Source organism: Dromiciops gliroides, chromosome 1 (genome assembly GCF_019393635.1).
Source record: "Dromiciops gliroides isolate mDroGli1 chromosome 1, mDroGli1.pri, whole genome shotgun sequence".
Taxonomy (NCBI): Eukaryota; Metazoa; Chordata; class Mammalia; order Microbiotheria; family Microbiotheriidae; genus Dromiciops; species Dromiciops gliroides.
The window spans coordinates 111,074,692-111,093,196 of NC_057861.1; the positions used below are offsets into that span (position 1 = coordinate 111,074,692).

The 18,505-nt window shown below is 44.3% G+C and overlaps 1 protein-coding gene across 4 annotated transcripts in view; it reads right to left on the minus strand.

Moving 5' to 3' along the window:
- ZHX2 (zinc fingers and homeoboxes 2) overlaps positions 1-18,505 on the minus strand; it is a 225,790-nt gene that overhangs the window by 104,010 nt on the left and 103,275 nt on the right. For 3 of the 4 annotated variants that reach the window (XM_043977626.1, XM_043977623.1, XM_043977624.1), the window contains exon 3: positions 14,237-14,306. The gene's annotated coding sequence lies outside the window, so the exon portion shown is untranslated. The remainder of the gene's footprint in view (positions 1-14,236; positions 14,307-18,505) is intronic. The other variant, XM_043977625.1, reaches the window with a different exon arrangement.

Here is an 18,505-nt window from a genome sequence, read left to right on the forward strand (position 1 = left end):
CAGTCTCTTCTGGCTGTAGGTCCCATACTCTGCCTACCACACCAGGATGCTTCCTTACAATTAACTGGGGAAAAAGCTCAAGCTTGGCCAACTTTAAAGGTTATTAAGGAGACTTAAAGTTCCGGGATGCTAAAGGACTTACCCAAAGTTCCAAAGGTAACAAAGCCAAGCAGCTTCTGATCTCTACCATGCCCTTCATTCCACCTTCCCAACTGGAATGCCTTTGCATTTACTCAGGAGAGATTTTGCATATATCTATGGGCAGGCCGTTTCCTCCCCACTAGAAGGTACGGAGCCTCAGGGCAGGGACTGGTTTGATTTTGTCTTTAAATCTCTAGTGCCTGGCAAGGTACCTGGGACATACCACATAGTCACTAAACTTATTATACTGCCAGGTTAGGGACTGAATTTTGTTGTGTCCCCCCGCCCCCACCCCAATCTGGCACTCTTTCCATTTAGTCTAAGCTAGTAAATGTTGTATCTGCAGTTGATGAATTGGAAATGCACAAAGCTGAAGCCAGAGAACAATGACAGCGTGTATAATTGAGTACTCACTTGTATAGGAGAGATCAGGAAAAGTTCAGAGGGGGAGAGATTAAAGTGAGCTAGGGGGGTTATAAGGGAAGGTCTTCCTGGAAAAGGTGGGTCTGAACTGGGCCCTGAAGGAAACCTTTAATTTGAAGAGGGTCAGAAAAATGGGATGGGGAGAAGAGCGGCTGAATGATGCTACTTTGGGGGTAAAAAAAACCCCCAAACCCCAAAACCCAACAAACTGTTGAAAATCTCTGTTTGTTATTACTCCATCCCTGCTCCACCCAATAGGCATAACCCAAGTCACGGTGTGTACTGCCAGTCAATTCCCCCTGTTGCTGTGAGGCATCCGCCCAGGTCTAAAGTCTGCCAAACCCTTGGATCAGAGCCTCTCATCTTGGACAGTGGGAGACAAGGGAGAAGAGATGCACTATGGGAGCGGGAGGATTTAGCCTGCTGAAGCAGAGCAAGGGATAGGGGGAAGAGAGGTTAGGGACAGACCTGTGACTTCATTAGTAGGGGGAGCTCTCAGGTAAGGAAACTCCCTCTTCCCTGTAGAGTGATACCCTGCAGATTGAAAATCATGGCCTTTTAGCGAGTTCTCTAGAACACTCAGGGCCAATAAATGAAAGAGCTGGGACTCAAACCCAGATCTTCCAGGCTCGGAGGCCAGCTCTCTATCTGCTATGCTGTGGAGGAGGCGTGAACTTAGAAGACCAATGTAATTCAGAACACAGATAAATCGAACCCTCAGTGAGTCAGATCTTCCCCATTCTGGGTCCTCTCAAACAGATCTCTCCTTAATCTATGAGTCAGTCAGTCAATAAATATTTATGAAACACCTACTATGTGCCAGCACAATGCTGAGAGCTGGGAATACAAAAAGAGGAAAAAGACACTCCCTGCCCTCAAAGAATTTATAATATAAGCGTGTATTAGGTGCTATCTCTGCCCCTTCCTCCCCGACTTCTAGGAAGAAGCAATGGGCAACAAAACCACATCATTAGCAGGAATTAAAGAAGCTATTGGTCCCAGTATAGGTTATAAATTCCAAAGGGGGTCAAAGACAGAAAGGTCCCACATAGACCAAAATATTCAAGCAGAGCTTTTTGTGGCTGAAAAAAAAAAAGAAAGAAAAATTATGTTCTCATCTACTGGGGAATATCTGAACAATTTGTGGTATGTGAACGTAATGGAATACCACTGTATGTAAGAAATGATGGCTGTGGAAATCAGAGAAAAATGAGAAGACCTGCATGAACTGATGAGGGAGGAAATTAGCAAAACTAGGAGAACAACATAGACAATGAATCCGTTAATGCCAGTAAAACCAAATACTAAAAGGCAATTGAGCACTGATGAATTATGACCAATCTTAGTCCTGGTGATGAAAAAACTATCTTCTCACATCTCCAAAGAGGAGAAGAACAAGGGTAGTTTTGCTTAAATGTTCTTCACTGTTACAAGAGGGTTGGGGGTGCTGTAGAAGTCATAAAAACCAGAAGGTATCAGTATAATTTGCTTTAAAAAGAAACTGAGGCCCGAGTATGTCCCAGACTCAGTACAGAATCACCTCAATCTACCTTCTCTCCACCTGTTTTTACAGAACTAGGTCTTTCACCTCTGCTGTTCAGCATCATGATCCATATTACAATGCTTTAATTCATCTAAGTCTTAATCAAATTCATGATTGGTAAAGCAAAAGGCAAACTCATATTTTGCAAAGGTTTGCAACAGCTACAATATGTAATAACCAAAATACCTCATTCCCCAGAATCCTATTTAATAGACTTTGTAATTAACTTTTGATTGTGTACCCGATGATTATGCCCACATACTAGGGCCCAAGACTAGTACATATTGAGAGTGTGAGAAAATAATGGAGTTCTATGAGACCCAGAGAGCCTTGACTGTTCTTTCTTAAGGCCAGCCCAGTGTCAGAAGAATTTCAAAGGAAGTTAAATTGCCTTAAGACCACCCTCAAGTCATGTCAATCAATGGATTTGAATGTTACTGGCCAATTAGCTTGGATCAAGGTGGAGTGACCCACCTCTACCTGAGACAGGTGAAAAACCCTCCAGAGGGGTCTCTCACTCTCTTTTTGCATGCTCTTGCCTCTCCCCACGCTGCCCTCTGGGTCTTGCTCTCTATCCTAGGTGCTCCTCCACAAACTCTATGATCAAGATAATGTGTGCCTACTTGCAAGTTTCTTGAACATAACTGTGTCCCATCTCCATGCATTTGCATTGACTAAACCCCATGCCTGCAATGCTCTCTTCCCCTTCACTTCCATCTTTCTAGTTTCACTGGCTCTCCCTTTCTGCAGAATGCCTTTCCTGGTCCTTTCATTCCAGGTCCTTTGTTTCCAGAGATGGTGAGTGCTCCTTCCATTGTCATACTTAAAATCCATTTGGACCAGGTGAAACTAACTCATGTAATGGGAGGCATCATGTACAATGGAAAGATCTGATTCTAGAATCTGAGAAGGACCTGGGCTCAAATCCTACTTCTCATGTTTACTAACTGTGTGATCTCAGGCTAGTTGTTTAACATCCATGGGCCTCAGTTTCCTAAAATGCAAAATGATGAAGTTGGATTCAATATTAACTTCCGAGATCCCTTTCAGCTCTAGACAGATGAATCTGTGACTTAAAGTAAGGAGAGGGCAGCACGGATCAGTGTATAATCAAATGCCAAACAGTGCGGTGTAGATGAGAAATATTGCGGAGTTCAGTGGGAAGGAGAATTTGAGAAGGTTTCACGGAGGCAGAGGGGTTGCAGTTGACAGCCTCTGAGACTGCTTCCAGCTCCAGGATTAAGAAGCCTTTTTGTTGCTGTGTGTGTGTGTGTGTGTGTGTTTCCTCCCAATGTCTGAAAATTCTCTTATACTAGAGTAAGGGCTTCTCTTGAAAACTCTGGGCCCTTTGCCTGGAAAACAGTCTCCTTTTCATTTCTTCTACTACATAAAGTTGCAAAGTCTGCTTGTGAAGTCAGGAGAGAATTGGGTATGAATCCCACTTGTCACACTTTTACCAGCTGTAGACCAATGGGCAAGTCTGAACCTTGGTTTCTTCAACTGTAAAAGGTGAGTGCCAAGTGAGATCATATATATTGATAATGTATATATGTACATATAGCACTTGTAAAGCTTAATACACAAAATAAACATCAGCTATTATTATCATGATTGGAGGCAGTAGGGTGACTCAGTAGATAGAGTGTGGGGCCTGGAGTTAGGAAGACCTGAGTTCAAATCTGGCCTCAGATAGTTATTAGCTGTGTGACCTTGGGCAAGTCACTTAACCTCTGTTTGACTTAATCTATTGGAGAAGGAAGGATTTGTCAAACCACTCCAGGAGCTTTGCCAAGAAGACCCCATGAACAGTATCAGTGTGATACAGTCCACAGGGGCAAAAAGAATGGACACAACTGAACAATTATAACAATTGTGATGATGATGATGACCACGACAATGTTTGTTAAGTTTATGGCTTGCACACCACAACTACTGAAGTGAAATTCAAGTACTAAAACTTAATAACATTTTGGCATATTTTAAAATATTTTTGTTGATATTTATTTTTATGTGACTTTTTTCTGAAGATATCTTTCGCACCCTTTCCCCTACCCCTTATAATAAAAAAGGAAAAAAGAAAAAAAAACAGTTCAGTAAAGCTAATAAATACACCAATTAAATCCAACAGCATATGCACTGTTCCACACCAACAGCCCCCCACTTCAGCAAAGAAGGGAGAGAAGTACATTTTTTCTCATCTCTTCTTCAGGGACAGTATTTAATTCGATTTTCAAGGCCTTCCTTCAGAGAAAAGCAGCATTAAGCACTGAGATCACTCTCAGTAAAGTGGAACGAATGCCTACTCCCCCAGGGATGTATTCTGCAATATATTACAAAAGGATTCGTCCCAGTAGAGGTCACCTGGGTATTGTGGAATGAGCCTTAGAGTCAAGAGACCTGGACTAGAATCTTGGTTCTGACACTTACTAGCTTTAGGACCTTGGGCAAGTCACCTGCCTGAACATCACTTCCTCAATTGTAAAATAACAGGAAGATAATGCCTCTATTTATTATCCACTCTAGGGTTAATGTGAACAAAGTGCCAGTAGGCTTTCAAGTGCTTTATGAGTTATTGGTATTTCAGTTAATTACTTGTTAATCAAGCAATCAACAAGTGTTTATTAAGAACCTAATATGTGCCAGGCAGCAGTTGTGTTAGGATAAATACAAAGAGAACCATCCCTATTCTCAGAGAGCTTACATTATAATCGGGGAGACCACAAGAAGCAGAGATACACAGATATAGAGAATAAATACAAATAAATACAAGGTAATTAGGCAAGGAGGGCAGGCACGCCTGGGGAGATCAGGCAGGTTGTATGTAGAAGGTGGTTCTTGAGATGAGTCTGGAAGGAAGCCAGGAATTCTGTGAGTTGAAGGTAAGAAGGGAGCACCTGCCAGGCATGGGGGCCAGAGCATCTTCATATGAGAAGAACAAAGAGAAGACCAGTTTGGCTGGAGTGCAGGAGGGGAAGAAGTGGACAGGGCTTTAGAAGCTAAAATAAAAATGTCTACTTGATCCTTATGACAACAGGGAGTCACTGGAATTTAACGAGAAGGGCTGGTCACATCCACTTAAGGAAGATCACACTGATAGCAGTGATGGGGAGAAACCTGAGGCAGATTGATCAATGAGGAAACCATTGGTGAAGGCCTGAACTGAGACGGGAGCTGTAAGAGTGGAGAGAAGAGCTCGGACTGTCAAGGTGCTATGAGGCCGGCCATCTCTTCATTTCCCACCAGACTTCACTCCTCTGAATTCTATCATGTTCACATGCCAGGTACTTTCTCCCCACCCCACCCCCCTTTTCAGGTTCCTTTTATGTGCTTCCTTCCTCAATAGAATGCAAGCTTCTTGGGCAGCTAGGTGGCACAGTGGATAAAGAACTGGCCCTGGATTCAGGAGAACCTGAGTTCAAATCCTGTCTCAGACACTTGACACTTACTAGCTGTGTGACCCTGGGCAAGTCACTTAATCCTCATTGCCCACAAAAAAGAAAAAAAAATGTAAGCTCCTTGAGGGCAGGGGCTATCTTTTATTTTTTTCTTTTTTTGCTTGTATCCGTGTTCTCAGTGCTTAGCCCTGTGCCTGACACATAGTTAAATGCTTGTGAGGATAGAAGAAGCAAGATTTGGAAGAGACCTCAGTAGTCAAAATCCAACTCATTACCCAAAAGGAACCTTGATTATAGACATATCTGACAAAGGATCACTCGACCTCTGCATGAAGACTTCCAATAAAAGAGAGCCCGCAGGTACCTGTGAGCTGCTGGGTTTTTGTAAGAGAAAGCCTACTCATGCTTCTTGGTAACTTGTCCCTGTTGCTGCTGGTTCTGCCCTCTGGGGCTCACCTGAAGCTCAAACCTTCTTGCACATGAGAAACCATCCAGTCCTTACTTGTACACAGCTGACACCCCTCACTCAGCCCCAGTCTTCTCTTCTCCAAGATCCTCAGCTCCTTCAACCGATCCTCTTACGCCATAGACTCCCAGCCCTTGATCACACTGGCCACTCTTGTGGATACTCTCCAGCTAATCAACTGAGCACAGCACTCCTCCACACAAGCGGCACTTAATAAATGTTCATTGACTGAACAATGGAATAAATATAGGATCCTGAAAAGGCCACTAAGCCTGGCTGTTTCTGTAAGATCTCATTAATTCAGACTCTGCTAGTTGCAATGGCCTAAGAGACTGGTTACCCACTTAAGAAAGTCACCTGTTGCTTCTCAGAACTCTAGACACCATTATCTGTAATTGCAAGATGTGACAGCAGTCAGGGTAGGTAAGTCCTGCTTAACCTTGGGGCTGTGAGAGGCTCATTGAAAATCATTCTTGACTTTTCAGCTGGAGGCACAAGTGGATAGAGCTCTGGGCCAGGACCCAAGGAAGATGTGAGTTCAAATCCATCTTCAGATACTTAATAGCTATGTGACCTTGGGCAAATCACTTAACCTCTGTTTGCCTTAGTTTCCTCAACTATAAAAATGTGGCTAATAGCCCCTACCTTCTAAAGATTTTTTTTTGGCTGGGCAATAAAGGTTAAGTGACTTGCCCAGGGTCACACAGCTAGTAAGTATCAAGTATCTGAGTCTGGATTTGAACTCAGGTCCTCCCGTATCCAGGGCCAGTGTTTTATCTACTACACCAACCAGCTGCCCCTACCTTCTAAGATTTTTGTTAAGGCTAAATGAGATCATATTTAAAAGGAAAAAAAGGGCTTGGTCCAGAGCTTCGCACACAGTAGGTATATGGATAGTTTGTTCCTTCCTCTTTTCATCAGAGCAACACCTTTACTTGGGGACAGTGGCTCAGTGGCGCAATGGAGCACTGGGCTTGGAATCATGAAGACTCATCTTCCTGAGGGCAAATCTGGCCTCAGACACTTACTAGTGGTGTGACTTTGGCCAAGTTACTTAACCCTGTTTGCTTTAGTTTCTCATTTGTCAAATGAGTCGAAGAAGGAAATGGCAAACCACTTGCCAAAAAACCCACCCAAATGGGGTCACAAAGAGTCGGATGCGACTGAAAGGACTCAGCAACAACAAAAATATTGAGCGCACCCCCCACGCTGACTGGAGGGGGTCATCATCGCCCCCTGGGAGCTGGAAGAGACTTTAGATGTCATCAGGTCTAAGCCTTTTCTTTTCTTTTTTTTTTACAAACAAGGAAACTGAGCCTCAGCAGGTGAGCCATAAGGTCACCCAAAGAAATGGTGGGGGCCAAACTGAAACCCACTTAGGGCCTTCTGACTCCAGGCCCATGTTCCTTGCACTAGGAGAGTTCCATGTACCTGAAAGCAATAAATATTTATCTGCTGGCAAAAATATGCCACAGTTCAAGTTGGCCCTCCTCCCAATTAGCATAGATTGACACTTTCTCCATTTGGAAAATGGGGCCACTGACACAGGCTCTGCAGATGTCAGGAGATTCATGGAGAACAGCAGATGTTGGGGGTGTGCACTCGAGGGAAAGGAGGCATTTATTAACGGTATTTATTATGGGCACATGGACTCGAGGCATAAATGGAGAGCTCTGCCCTCATCTGTCGAACCCAAGTGATAGGAAAAGGATGAAAGTCCTCCTCCGCCTCCTGCCACACTTCTCTCTTCCCAGATGGCTCTGCTGGCTTAACCCTCACTTTGCTCTCAGCATGGTAATGGGTATTTGAGCCTCCTCTCTTACTCTGATAGTGAGGCAAACGCATTGCACCCACCATCAACGAGGCAGCGGAGGCAGGATCACCTGATTTTGAATTCTGCTTCAGATATTTACCAGCTGTGTGATCTTGGGTGAGTCATTTAAACTCTCTGTGCCTCGGTTTCCTCCTGTGTAAAATGAATGGGCTGGATTCAGGGGTCTCTAAAGGTCCTTTCCAGCCATGATCCTTTGAGTTCCTGAACATTACTTCAGTAACTCAGCAAATACTTATTGAATGGGCTAATTCAAGGAAGAATAAGACCTGGACTCTGCCCTCAGGGAGCTCACAGTCTAAAAAGATTGTGGGAGAATCAAATTAATCAGATGCTTATATAATAACAAGGGTGTTGTGAATTCTCAAGTAAAGCACAGAATCCTTCAAGAAGCCAAGAAATCCCACTCCTCTAATCTTCTGTGTACCTTGGCCAGGTTCTTATGCCCCTAGGCAAGTCCTGTGGTTTCTGTCTGACTCAGTTTCCCTATCTGTAAAATGGAGATGATCATAATAGCACCAACCACCCAATATTGTTGAGGATCAAGTGGCTTAATATTTGTAAAACATTTTACCAACCTTAAAGTGCTCTATAAACCACTAGCTATTATAATTGTTACCATGTCCCTTCTTCCAGTTCTAAAATGGAGTGAATTTGGGGGCAGCTAGGTGGCACAGTGGATAAAGCACTGGCCTTGGATTCAGGAAGACCTGCGTTCAAATCAAGCCTCAGACACTTGACACTTGCTAGCTGTGTGACCCTGGGCAAGTCACTTAACCCCCACTGCCCTGCAAAAACAAAAACAAAACAAACAAAAACAAACAAAAAATAAAATGGAGTGAATTAGTAAGTTTCATAGAGTAAGTTTACTTCATGAGGTGCTCTATGAGTCAGCTTTTTCATAATTTCCTTACTATCCTTCTCCCTCATTCATTCCTAAGCCTTAGTATAGAGAGGGTCTTCCCCATCCTCTAAACCTGTTAATGGCTCCCTCTATCCACATTTCAAAGCCTGTTTCCTACGGCAAGTCTTCCTCAAGTTGGTCCTAACTTAGAACATTATCAAATTTGTGAAATTGTTTAGGGTCTTATAATAGACCCTTAGAACAGAAGACTTATAATAGACTTTTAATAATTTGTTGTAGTTTAGTCATGTCTGACTCTCTGTGACCTCATATGGGGTTTTCTTGGCAAAGATACTAGAATGGTTTGTCATTTCCTTCTTCAGCTCATTTTTGTGATTGGAAAAAACCTGAAGTAAACAGAATTAAAGTGACTTGCCCAGGGTCACATAGCTGGTATCTGAGGTTGGCTTTGAACTCAGGTCTTCCTGACTCCAGGCTCAGAGTTCTATGCACTGTACCACCTAGCTGGCCACCTTGAAGAGGCACCCTAGAGCTAGAAGGGCCTCAAAGGTCATCTTCCCTCTAGCCTGTCCTGTCAAACTCAAATCACTAATCTGTACATAAGGATCACTGGGGGCCACATACTGACTTAGTTTTAAAATATATTATTATCTATGTTTTATTATATTTTTATTTACTTTGTTAAATATTTCCCAATTATATTCTACTCCAGTTTGGACTGTACCCAGGAGTGTTGTGGGCTACATCTGGCAGGCTGTATGTTTGATACATCTTTTTTAGAACAAATGATTCATTTTACAGATGAGAAAACTGAGGCTCAGGCCTCCCTGGTTAAGTTAAGAACCTTATCCAAGGCCACACTAGGAGTAAGCATCGGAGGCAGGATTTGAACCCAGGGCTTCTGGTTCTAGGACTGTGTCTTTTTCTGTTGTACCATGTTGCTCAGCTCAACCATCTATTATCTCTGTGTGACCTTGGACAAAAGTTCTCTGGGCTCCAGTTAGATCAAAAGACCTCTAAGTTCCCTGTAGCTCTTACTCTGTGATCCAAGGATCTGACATTCCTCTCTTCATTTTCAGGGTCTTGAAGAACATGGTATATTCTTCTGGATACTCTAGACTATGCATTCCTTGAAGGCAAGGACATTTAATTCACCTTCTTTAGCACTGTCTCCTATCCTCCTCCCATTTCACCCTGTACTCTGAGGGATTTTGGGGGGGTGTGTGTGAGAGATGGGGGTGGGAAGAGAGTCCAGATCTGTGTTTCTGTCCATGTAGGGAGCTCTTGGTGCTGAAACTAATCCATCAAGGCAATTCTACCGCTTCATCTTAAAAAAGGGGTTTGGGGGGGGCAGCTAGGTGGCGCGGTGGTTAAAACACTGGCCCTATACTCAGGGGGACCTGAGTTCAAATCTGACCTCAGACACTTGACACTTACTAGCTGTGTGATCCTGGGCAAGTCACTTAACCCTCATTGCCCTGCCTAAAAAAAAGAAAAAAAAAAGAAAAGTGGGTTTTGACCAATTTTGTCTCAAAGACCCTTTTGGCAAGAAGTCTATAGACTTTTAATGTTTTTAGATGCAGAAAATAAAATACACAGGATTATAAAGGAAACCAATTAGATTGAAAGATAATTATGAAATATATGTCTATATGCATATACACACATATATGTTAAAATTCACAGAGCTCAGGTTAAGAACCTCTGAGTAAGAGTTGCCGGGGGGACTGAGAGGTTAAGTCAATTACAACACATTTATTAAATGTGTTTTACTATGTTTACTATGTGCTAGGCACTATGCTAAACTCTGGGGATACAAAAGAGGCAAAAGACAGTTACTGCCCTCAAGGAGCTTAAAATCTCCCAGGAGGGAGGAGACAACAAACAAATATGTACAAACGATATATACAGGATAAAGGGGAAATCATGAACAGAGGAAAGGGACTGGAATTAAGGGGGATTGGGGAAGACTTCCTGTAAAAGAAGGGATTTTAGTTGGGATTTAAGATGGAACTTGCGAAGCTAGTAGATGGAGTTGAGGAGGGAGAACATTCCAGGTGTGAGTGACAGTCAGAGAAAACACCTGGAGCTGAGAGATGGCGTGTCTTGTTTGTGGAACAGCCAGGAAGCAGTGTCACTGAATAGTATAATGAGGGGAGTAGGTCTAAGAAGCCTGGAAAGGTAAGAGGGGACTGGGTTGAAGGGCTTTGAATGCCAAAGAACATTTTGCATTTGGTCTTGGAAGCAATAGGGAGCCATTAGAGTTTATTGGGGGAGAGGGGTGGATGTGAAGGTGAATTTTTTTGGGGGGGCAATGAGGGTTAAGTGACTTGCTCAAGCTTGCTCACACAGCTAGTAAGTTTCAAGTGTCTGAGGCTGGATTTGAACTCAGGTCCTCCTGAATCCAGGGCTGGTGCTTTATCCACTGCGCTGCCTAGCTGCCCCCTGAAGGTGATTTTAGGAAAATCACTGAATGGAAGATGGATTGGAGTGGGGAAAGATTTGAAGCAGGCAGACCCACCAGGAGCTGCTGCAGCAATCCAGGCATGAGGTGATGGAAGCCAGCCTTCCCCATGAGAGAAAGTGGTGAATTTTAGAGCTGCTGCAAAGGTAGAATTATCAGGCCTTGGCAACAGCTTGGATGTGGTGAGCAAGAAACTGTGAGGACACCCAGGTTAGGAGGCTGATGGCCTGGGAGGATGGTTGAAGGCCCTTGCCCCTGGTCACTCAGGGAGTATACGGTGGAGGCAGAACTATCTCGAACCCAAGGCCAGCTCTCTGTCTGCTATGTCATGTTCCTCAGACACACTTGGTAAATATTGATGAGTTATGGCCAATACATGGGAATAAGGCAGTCAGAAAGCAGAGCCGCAACAACAAAGGGACCCCTCCTCTGCTCTCCTATTATTTGGCTCCTCTGATCCGAAAGGGGTGTCTCTTCTGCTTCACTTCCCCATTTGTGCTGCGGGGTGTGCTTCCTCCCGAGTGACGGAGCCATCCGATGCCTGGTTGCCAAGCTCTGCCTGCCAGGTTTCACTCATGCGTGCACCAGCCTCCCTGATTCCTCCTCTCGTGAAGTGGCTTCAGGTACCTTGGCAACCCAACAACAGTGTAACCACAGCCCTGTTTCCCCTTCTGGGCCCCCAGAGCTCTAGGCTAGGCTTATCAAGAAAGCCTCATCTGAGGTCTCTGTGGCCAGAGCCTGCTCAGCGTGGCTCCCTCTTTCTCTGCTGTGGCTCCCCTCTTCTTCCCTGCACCAGAGGCAAGCCTTGAAGGCAAGGCCATCTGTGTATCGACTGAAAGCTGGTATGAGTATGAGACACCAGCTGCCTAGACTCTTTCCCTGACTCCAAGAGGGTCGAAAGGAGCCGAATCGCTCTTGTTGGACATATCCAGATGTCTTAGGCACACACTCAGAACCTACCATCCTTATACTATAGAAGGACACAGACAGTTGAAGCTAGAAGGGCCTGCCTTGGTCACTTCCAGCTCCAACATTCTGTGCTTCTAGAATACAAGGTCAGCCACTGTCAGGGAAAGGAGGTCAAAGTCAAGTCATTCAGTCAGCAAGCATTTTCTGAGCATCTACCATGTGCCAAGCACTGTGCTAAGTGCCTGCTCCCAAGGAGTTCATGATCTCCCAAACAGCAGATAGGGCGTGCATGACAAGGCACCAGTAGTGAGGAACCACTGGCCTTGCAGTCAGAAGACCCAGGCTTGACTCTGGGTCCTCATACTTACTAGTTTTGTGATATGGGCAAGGCATTTAACTGCGTTGAGCCCGTTTCCTTATCTGTAAAACAGAGAGAATAATACTTACACTAACAGACCTCACAAGGTTGCTGTGAGGAAAGCACTCTTGTGGGCTTGAAAGGGACTCATGATTACTATGACTAAATACATTTCTGACTAGTTTTATCAAGTTTTATACACAGAATTAGCTTTGTCGTTGTTCAGTTGTTTCAAGCATGTCCAACTCTTTGTGACCCCATCTGGGCTACTCTTGGCAAAGATACTGGAGTGATTTGCCATTTCCTTCTCCAGCTCATTTTACAGGTGGGGAAACTGAGGTAAACAGGGTGAAGTGACTTGCCCAGTCACATAGCTAATAAGTGTCTGAGGCTGGATTTGAACTCAGGTCTTCATAACTTCAACCCTGGCACTCTACTCACTGTGCCACCTAGCTGCCCCTAGAATTAGCTATCAGAGACAAAATAAGAGTCACAGTCACAGAAAGGACCACAGAGGTCAGCTGGTCCAAACTCCCCTTTGTCCAACATTTTTATCAGATAACACCACCACCACCACCAACAACAACAACTTTGGATCAGGATCTAAGATTTCATCAATATAGGGAATGCCTGGTGTGAACTGATAGAGATTGGCAATTCAACTATAATTTCCATTAGCAGTGAGTTGTCTTGGGTAATGAAAGACAATGACTTATCCATAGTCATCCAGCTGGTATATGCATGAATGAGGTCTTGGACCCAAGTCTTTGTGACTCCCAAGTCTGATACTAAGCCAAGATGCTTCTCAACAGTAATAATAATTATAGCCGACCTTTATAGAAAGCTTTACATATATTATCACACTTGATCTTCACAACAACCTTGTGAGTTGGAAGCATTATCTCTACTTTACAGACAAAGAAACTGAGGCAGACAGAGGTTAAATGACTTGCCCATGGTCACACAATTTATTAAGTGGTGGAGGTAGGATTCAAATCCAGGTCTTCCCATCTCTGAATCCAGTACATTTCCCTACTCTAGCACACTTTCTGAGAAGGCCCATCGGGCATCTGCTTCAATATTTTCAGTCATGGGGAGCTCACTCTTTCACACTTATTCCATTTTTGGACAGTCCTAATAGTTTAAAATTTTCTCCTCATAGAAATTTGAGAACTGTCTCCCTGTAACCTCATGCCCCAGTTCTTCTCCCTTTGGAACCACACAGAATAAGCCTCATTTGTTCCCACATGCTAGCCTTTCAAATAACCACTCCCCAGGCTAAGCATCCCTAATTCAAGGGTTTCTGGGCTTCTGTTGGGCTGGTTAGTTAGCTTTGTTCCCTGGTCAAAGACCACATCTCTTTCCTTGGTCATAACAGGGAGGGGAGGGAGAAAGGATGGACAGGTAGATCAATGCAAACCTATCTCAGAGACGACAAAACTCCGAGAGCAAAACCCTTCCACGGGGTGGGCCACCAATGTTACTAAGCACACAGAGGAGAGCTCTATGGGTCTACAGCTGGGAAGGAACTGGTTATTTCCAGTGAAACTGAAAGGCAATGTACCGCCAAGAACTGTCCCTGAGTGTCTGACGATGCCAGAGTAGGGAATCCCCCACATCCCACAGTTTTAAGAATGACCAAAGACCAGACATGCCATTGCCACAGACAGATGTGTCCAGCTGTGGCGGGCCTGTTTTTCAGGGTAAACACCTCCTCATAGACAACACCTCAACTAAGGGAATTTTTCCTTTTTGCTTGACACACCCATTTCTTTTCTCCTATTGAAATCCAATCCAGGCACCCTCTACACTCCCAGCAGACATCACCCCACGTTACTCACTGGTGCTGTATTGCTTACATCCTGGGAATCTTCTACGATTTGACTCTGGGGACACCAGTGCGTCAGAGATCTGAAAAGGAAAGAAACTCGATATTAAAACCCGTTTGGGGTGTGTGTGTGTGTGTACACATGGACAATAAGTATCGAATGGCAAATTCTGCTCTCTAGGAGTCCTGAGTCACCGGGAGACAAAGCAGGGTGGTGAGGGGAGAAGGGAAAGATGGCAAGAAAGCATGATGTAGCACAGGACCTGGAGTCAGGAAGACCTGAGTTCAAATCTGGCCTTTGACACTTGCTAGCTGTGTAACCCTGGGCAAGTCACTTCACCCTGTCTGCGTCAGTTTTTACATCTTTATTATTATCATTATTATTTTTTTTTTGGCAGGGCAATGAGGGTTAAGTGACTTGCTCAGAATCACAGTGTCAAGTGCCTGAGCCTGGATTTGAACTCAGGTTCTCCTGAATCCAGGGCCAGTGCTTTATCCACTGTGCCACCTAGCTTCTCCCTTTTTTCTTTTATTTATTAATGTATTCATTCATTCATTCATTTATTTTAGTTTCTTCATCTTTAAAAGGAGCTAGAGAAGGAAATGGCAAACCATTCCAGTATCTTTGCCAAGAAAACCCCAAATGGAGTCACGAAGAGTCAGATACAACTGAAAACAACTTAACAGATATGTATATATACACATATGTTTGTACATATATATGTATATACACACACATACAGAGTATATCAAATATCTCAGTGTAGTTTAAAGTTTCAATAGCTTAAAACTGCACTGAGAGGTTTGGGAGTATGTGTGTGTGTGTATGTGTGTGTGTGTGTGTGTGTGTTTGTGTGTGTGGTCTAGACTGATAATTTCATCAATAGGAAGAATTCCCTGGGTAGTAACTCCCTCCAGCTCTGCAAATCAGCAATTTATCTATAATTTTTTCAGAGTTGCCCCGGGGAACTGAGAAGTTAAGTGACATATCTATGGACACACAGACAGCTGCTACATAATAGTTAGGGCTTGGGGGCAGCTAGGTGGCACAGAAGATAAAGCACCGGCCCTGGATTCAGGAGGACCTGAGTTCAAATCCAGCATCAGACACTTGACACTTACTAGCTGTGTTACCTTGAACAAGTCAATTAACCCTCACTGCCCTGCAAAAAAAAAAATACACAGTTAGGACTTGAACCCAAATCTGGTTGACTTCAGGCCTCAGGCCTTACTCCGCTAACCTCCACTTCCTTATAAATGGCTGTTATTATTCTTTGTGAAGCCCCAAAGTGCCTGTCCCAAGGCCTCTTCCATGGCAGGTTCTCAATAATTTCATCTGGATGGATGAGTACATTTTTAGGCAGTGTGGCCTATGGGTCAGACAGGTGTATTTTAGGGGGGGGAAAAAGCCCTTCTCAAAACTTCTAAAACAATGCCACGTATGCAACTGCCTATTCTGCCAGCTCTCCACAAAAGGGTCAGAGAAACTTTCCTAAGAATGAATTAACCAGTCAATAAACATTTTCTAAGCACTGAGGATACAAGGGGAAAAGCAAGATGAGTCCCTGTCCTCAAGGAGCTTACATTCTAACAGAAAGAAACAACATGCACGTAACAGGGACATACAAAATACAAGAGAGTAGATGGAAAGTGACCTTAGGGGAGAAGGCACCAGAAGCTGGGCCAGAAGAGACCTCCTAAAGCCGGGACTCCACAGAATGAGGAAGATGGGATTCTGTGCCTGAACTCTTCCCCACTGCCTCCTCCCGTGGAGAGAGCCCAAATCCCACATCGTGCCCTGGTTCTGACTTTACTGCTATGACTGACAGGGGGTGATCTCCAGGTACCCTTGTGATTCCAAAGCAGACGGCAGCCAACCTCCAGTTTCAAGTTAACATTCTGAAGGATTCTTGGAAGCAAATAAAAGGCCAGGGCAGACCACCCAACACAGGTACACATACTCCCACACAGTCAGACATGTCCATGAGAACATGGGCATCTGTTGGGGGCGTGACAGTGTGATGACATAAGCCCAATTCGGCCCAAACTTTCAAGGGCAATCAGTCCCCAGGTGAGTGATGAGACAGGGCTAGAGACCACAAAAGGGAGGCACACCCCCAAACCACAGCCTCAGCTGTGGGATTAGTTGTCCAAGCAACTAGTTCTCTTAATGGTTTGGAGAGGGCTCCAATACCTAGGGACTGTTGGACATTGTAGAAGTCACTAAAACTCCTGGGTTCCCACAACATGAAAATAAAGATAAGACTCAAATTAGCTACTTCAGAGGGTTGTTATGAGGAAAATATTTTGTGAACTTTTTGTGGGGTAGGGGAAAGTCTGGATTTATGCTTTAATTAATGTGGGTGAATTCCTAGTAAGGAAATTCTATTCACTGATGCAGATTGCTATCTCCTCTGAAATTAAGATTAATTAGCTTTTTTTCCTTTCTTCTTCTTTTTTTTGGTAGGGCAATGAGGGTTAAGTGACTTGCCCAGGGTCACACAGCTAGTAAGTGTCAAGTGTCTGAGGCCAGATTTGAACTCAGGTACTCCTGACTCCAGAGCCAGTGCTCTATCCACTGTGCCACCTAGCTGCCCCTCTGTTGGTTACCCTTAACATGGTTTAGCCTGTTTGCTGAGATGGTTTTGCTGGGGTGTGACCACTGCACATGCTAAAGCTTCTTTCAGTCAGAGGTGAGAGCTGGGTGACAGGTGGACACCAAAGGTAGATGAACAGCCCCGAAAAGGGCTCGGCAAGACCTCACACATTGAAGACTTTTGTCCTGCCACTGGACTTCAATGACTCTGGAAGACAGAGTGAGGCTGATGACTCTGGGCAACTCTGCCTCACCAAAATCTAATCCATGCATGAGTCAAGACACCACCAGTGACATCACTGGTCCTCTTTGAAAACAAAGGACAAACAAGAACAATAATAAGGAAAATGTGAGGTAGCAGTCATCAGCAGGTAATTCATAAAGGATCCCAGCACTTGGAGCTACTGGGAGATTATCTAACCCAACTCCCTCTTTTTACAGGTAAGAAAACTGAGGCACAGACAGAAGTAATTTGCCCAAAGTTATGCAAGTAGTTTAAGCAGCATGGTGAGGATTTGAACCCAAGTCCTTGGATACATTCCAGTTCCCTCTTTACTATACCATAGACATCTCTCTTTTCTTTTTCTTTTTTTTAGTGAGGCAATTGGGGTTAAGTGACTTGCCCAGGGTCACGCAGCTAGTAAGTGTTAAGTGTCTGAGGCCGGATTTGAACTCAGGTACTCCTGACTCCAGGGCTGGTGCTCTATCCACTGTGCCATCTAGCTGCCCCCCATAGACATCTCTCAGTCCATGAGGGACTGCCCCTCTGGAACTTACCATCTGTAAGGGCCAAATTTAGTATGGGGAGAGTTAATTGGGTGGCTCGCTGTAATATTGGGGTAAGAAAGGAGATTAACAGCCTCTTTCAAAAAACAAAACAGGGATTATTAATGAGAACAAATTTAAAACACAAGTAAGGTTAACAGAACTAGGGACAATAAAAAAGGGAATAGGGGAAGGAAAAAAATATGACCTACAAACTCACCACCACCTGAAATCAGCAGTTCCAAAGAGAACCAGCTGTGTAGCATCCCTCTCCCTCTCTTGTGCATGCCAAAGTCCAGATCTCCTCCCTTCTCTCTCCCAGAAGCCCCCTCTCCCACAGGAAACACACACACAGCCCCAAGCTAATTGGCTGGCAGCCCTGATTGACAGGGCTCTACAGAGACAAGTTCCTGGACGCCGAAGACCACCTGACTTGTCCTCACCAGGCTTCTCGTCATGGTGGGGCTTCCCTACAGTATCTCTCCAGCAGGGGCGGTATTCCAATTCTCACACTCTTAAATCTTGGCATTTATTATGCACCCAGAACTAATGTTCCAAGGATGGATATTGCTATTCTTCAATAAAGAATCCAGAAAATGGCAAGTTGGAGACTAAGAATTTGTTGGCAATAAGCCAGCACTTACTCACTAGGGAAGGGAGCCCCCCTGAACAGCCCCATATGTCCCCCTCCAGATATAGCCCTAAAGTAAAGAAGAGGATATTAAGCTATCATAGCTCAATGCCCATATAATAATTTTTGTCATTGCTGTTGAGTCCTTTCAGTTGTGTCTAACTCTCTGTGACCCATTTGGGGTTTTCTTGGCAGAGATACTGGAGTGGTTAGCCATTTCCTCCCCTAGCTCACTTTACAGATGAGGAAACTGAGGCAAACAGGGTTAAGTGACTTGCCCAGGGTCATGC